General features: G+C 47.1%; 1 protein-coding gene across 1 annotated transcript in view; it reads right to left on the bottom strand.

The window, feature by feature from the left end:
* Positions 1-3,963, bottom strand: part of EDNRA (endothelin receptor type A) — a 49,930-nt gene extending 45,967 nt beyond the window's left edge. Inside the window, exon 1 of the mRNA XM_019661362.1 lies at positions 3,478-3,963. The gene's annotated coding sequence lies outside the window, so the exon portion shown is untranslated. The remainder of the gene's footprint in view (positions 1-3,477) is intronic.
* Positions 3,964-4,387: the final 424 nt, after the last annotated feature.

Here is a 4,387-nt window from a genome sequence, read left to right as displayed (position 1 = left end):
CTGAATTACAAAAATCTACAAGAGTTGAGATACAAAATTTCATTTATTAATGGAAAAGGCATTATATGCTGAGTAAAAGTTCCATAATGCTAAGGCATAAAATTGGCAAATTCTATATTTAAGAATCCAATATTCCAAAATGTGTGCTGTTTTGCACATGGTGAATAAAAAACATGGGGAAAAATTCAGCACAGGTTGCTATGTAAAGTGTTGCAAAATGTGAATTTAAAATTAGAACTCAAGTTAACACCATCAATACATATAATAATCATAGTTTCAATTAAAGATGGTATAACTGTTAAAGATAAAATACTGATTTTATTGAAAACCTTGATGATTAATGTGTACAATCTACATTTTCTGACAGAAGTGTTTGGCTTTTCCATTGCTCAGAAATTGTCATCACGGTATTTGCCAGTGAGTGAAACTGGGACAGATTGATTTTCCCAGGCCAGACCCAGCATTTGGTTTTCCAAGGGATATCTATCTCCTGCTCTCTTTTAAACATCCTATCTAGCTGCATTTATTATGCCCAGTCAGGGTGCTGAGCACTCCACGTGGGTGATGCCATCCGTCTACACCAGGACCCTGTGAAGCAGACCCACAGTTCCATTATAAAGACAGGGAAACAGAGGTTCAGGAAGGTCCAGTAGCTTGTGAAAGCCACAGGTGGTGGATGGCAGTACTGTGATTCCAAGGCAAGTCAGTCTGACTCGGAGCCTGAGCTCTTAACCACCAGGCCACACTGTCTCCCATTCGCCTGCCTTCTTAGCACTTGAAATGTTTTAAGGAAGTTTCCAGAGTTTCAGTGACGCAGTCGACGCAGAAGGGTTGTTACGCATTTTCAAAAGACCATTTATTCATTTGTTTCTGTCATTTGCAGAGAATAAGTGGTCCTTGTTGCCCAAAAAGCCTAGGTTGCTACTTTAATCCTTAAAGAAAATACGTTGGAAAAAAATGAGGGAGGTTGGTGATAACACAACAAGCAAAGGTAAATAGAAATAGCTCCTCACAGTTAAGCATTTTGTCTATTTTTTGTGAGTTTGTAATGAATTTTTAAACGAAGACCATGAGTTCCTTTATGCAGTGGTGTGTGTGTGTCTATGACATTTAGTTAATTTATTTTTTTTGAATCATGTCTTTTTTCTGAGTCTATTCATGTTTGGTATTAACTACATTTAGGGATTTTGACAGTTATCTTGGGAAATCAATAAAGCTTAGGTTTAGTCAATATGAGAATATAATAAGATTTATTTGAGTTGTAAAGTAAATATAAGCTACAAATACCACACACTCCAGCCCTCTCCAGAGATTTTTTTTCCGGGAATCTGAAATAATAATAATATTTTGTGGATAGTAGTACTCTGTTACGTACGTATCTGTTATCTGACTTGAGGTTTACAACTCTAGGTAGGCAGGAGCCGTGTCCCCATTTTACTCGTGAGTCTTGAAGATGTTAAGTCAAGTTTTCATGGCCAAGAAGTGGCAGGGCAGGTAAAATGCCTCACTTTCCTTTGCTTATAGGACTTAACTCACTCCAATATGATTAAAAATCAATGATAAAAATATCAAGTTTGCTAAGGTAAAGGCATACTGTGTACGTCAGTTCTGACTGGACTGAATTACAAGTAATTTGCAGTTTTTTCCTGCTTCTTATGTTCAGAGTGACTGCATATTGACAGACCTACAAAATGTCACTATTTCTGTTCTACAGTGGAGACCAGGACCCTAAGAACACAGCATACTGTTGTCCTCCTCTCCAGATCAGAGACGGGAGAAAAAAGAAATCCTTCAATGTCTTGTGCTGGTTAATGTCTCCCAGTTTCCCAATCAGCATGGAACCTTCACCAATAGTTTTCTTAAAAATAAGAGAGAGATAAGCTTTCTTCAGAAAATGGAATATCTCTTTGCCCATTAGTGTCAGCTAAGAGGATATTTCGTGACCTGTCCTCGCTATTGTGAGTATTCCACCACTCACGAAAGGTACCACTAGTGTCTGAACACTAGTTTGCTGGTTTGCTTGGTCAGCTGACTACAGCAGGTGTTAAGGAGGCCAAGGCTGTGTGGGTTCTTATTGAAGTGTGAGCTACTACCATCAAAACCACTTTCTTTCCTCCCCCAACAATGACACCACCAGAGGGATCATTTCTGATGACATCTCCATCAGCTCAGATTAAGCTGCAGAGCTAAGGATGCTTCGCAAAGGCATGTGAATTCCATATTATCATTGGGTGAACAATCCAAAACCACACAAAGGATGCCTCTCAAATGCCTGTTCCTCCCAAGGGTGAGCCTGCAGCTCATTTTGATGGATCTAAGTCATGCCACACTTGGAATCCTCAGTCATAATCAGTCATAGCTCCAGCGGAGCATCTCAGGTTCAGACCTGAAGGCCACGGTTTACAGATCCAGCATTCTTCTACCTGGGGGTCTAAGCATTTGCTGAAGTTCAAAAGCTATCATTAAGAAGAGTACCGAATCCTTATGCTTACGCTTCAACCATTTAACATCTCTGACTCTCAGGATCAAAGTTCACCTGCAGTTAGTAATTTGAAAATTCCAGCCTTACCCCAAATGGCATGAGTTTAGAGCAGGCAGTTGACATGACTTGATTGCCAAGGTGTTTCATAATTAGTTAACACTTAAAACGGAAAGGGTGGGAGGGGCACACAGCCATAAACATCTACAAGTGGAAGGAAAAAACACACACAAAAACTAGGAACTTTTTACAAGCATTCCGTTGGTTTGGCCCGCTGGGTAAGACATTAGCGACTCTTCTGATTGACAGCTTCTGCCTTTCATATGCCTCCCACCCCACCCCCTCTGCCGCCAACTCTATCTGGAACGCCATTAGGATGGTGTAAACAGAGGGGCTGATTATCTAGCAACAGCCCTTGTTTTCTGCACGAGAAAGGCAACAAGTGCCCTTTAAAGGACAGCCCAGAACGCAAAGCCCAGACCTCCACAGGCCCGTTTCCAAACTAGCTGCCCTGGGAGTTTTCCAGGACACCAGCCCCCCACACGGAGTGCCCTCGGCTCCCCTTCGCAATCCCGGAGGTACCGGGAGAAGCAGGAGAGTAAGGAAAGGCTGCGGGGCACACTTCACAAGTACACTTTGGAGCCTGCGTCAAGGGCATGAGGCTCCACAAAGTTCGTGCATGCCTGGGGAGGAGGGAGACCCAGGGAGAACTGTGGGTTTTCCTGCGACTAAAAATCCGAATCTTGCCTGGGGAGGCTGAGGGGCTATCCATCAGTTCCCCAAACCCAAACGTTTCCGGGGCACTTCCATCCCAGGAAGGCGCCCGCAACGCCACTGCGCCCTGGGCAGGTGGGTGCCAGCCCCTGTGCGGAGGGTCGCCTAAAGTGCAGGGCGCTGGGAGACAATGCTGCCCGCTGGCCTCTTTTCCCAGCCGAGGGGCCCAGGCGGCGTCTCCCCCACCCACGCCCGGGTCCCCGAGACGAAAGAGTTGCACCGACCGTGGAGCTGGGCAGGCGCAGGCAGATACGCGGTCCTCGCGCAGCGCCTGGGTGAAAGGAAGCACAGCCCGCAAGGGTGGGTGGCGTGGGTGCCGGGCTCCGGCGTGACGGCCCGGGCTGCACAGCTGCCTCGACTTGGGAAAACTTCCTGGGCACCGTTTCTCTGGGGAGGTCTGCCTGAGCCCCCAGCTTCGGCCACCGGCTGAGATAGAGCCTCTCCGCCTCCTGTGCACAGTCGCCAGACCACAGGGATGACTGTACGCGAGCGCACTCGCGGGCGCGAGGACTCGCAAGAAAAAGAAAACTCCAGAGGAACACGCCTCCCGCCTGTCCGCCCCGTCTCCTCCAAAAGCTCCCAGACCTTCTGCTCCAATCTGGGACAGCCAGAAAGTCCTAACCTTCCAGCCCTCTCTGGAGGCAGCCACTATACAGCACAAAGCTGCCGCCCCCTCCCAGGCCCTGAAGGGCAGGAGTCTTTTAACTGTTTCCTTCCTGAATTGAAGATTGGGGAGGGCAGGGGGAGGGCGGTAATCGAGGGGGGAAGGGTAGTTGAACAGACAAGCCTGAGAAGTGAGGAAGGCCTTGCAGAGAAACCCATCACCCCCTTTCCAGAGGGTGCAGGCAGATTTGATCTGTGGTGGAGCCTCTGCAGACAGACCCAGGGTCCAATCGTGGTTTCTCCTGTGCTCCCTGCCCCTTTGCTTGGCTTGTATGCTCCCTTTTAACCTCACAGAAAGTTAAAGAGCCAAGGTGGACAGCAGTTTACTGGATCAAATACGTTTTGCTTCTGCCTTGTCCCTTGAAGCCAGCACCTTCAGGCTATGTACGTCCGGCTAGCCCAGGGCAATCGGGAACCCTTGAGAGTCTGTGGAAGGGTCCCGTGTGTGGCTGAGAGAAACCTATGATTTCC

Source organism: Hipposideros armiger, unplaced genomic scaffold (genome assembly GCF_001890085.2).
Source record: "Hipposideros armiger isolate ML-2016 unplaced genomic scaffold, ASM189008v1 scaffold_346, whole genome shotgun sequence".
NCBI lineage: Eukaryota > Metazoa > Chordata > Mammalia > Chiroptera > Hipposideridae > Hipposideros > Hipposideros armiger.
The sequence above is the reverse complement of the archived record's forward strand: the minus strand, read 5'-3'. Positions and strand labels throughout refer to the sequence as shown.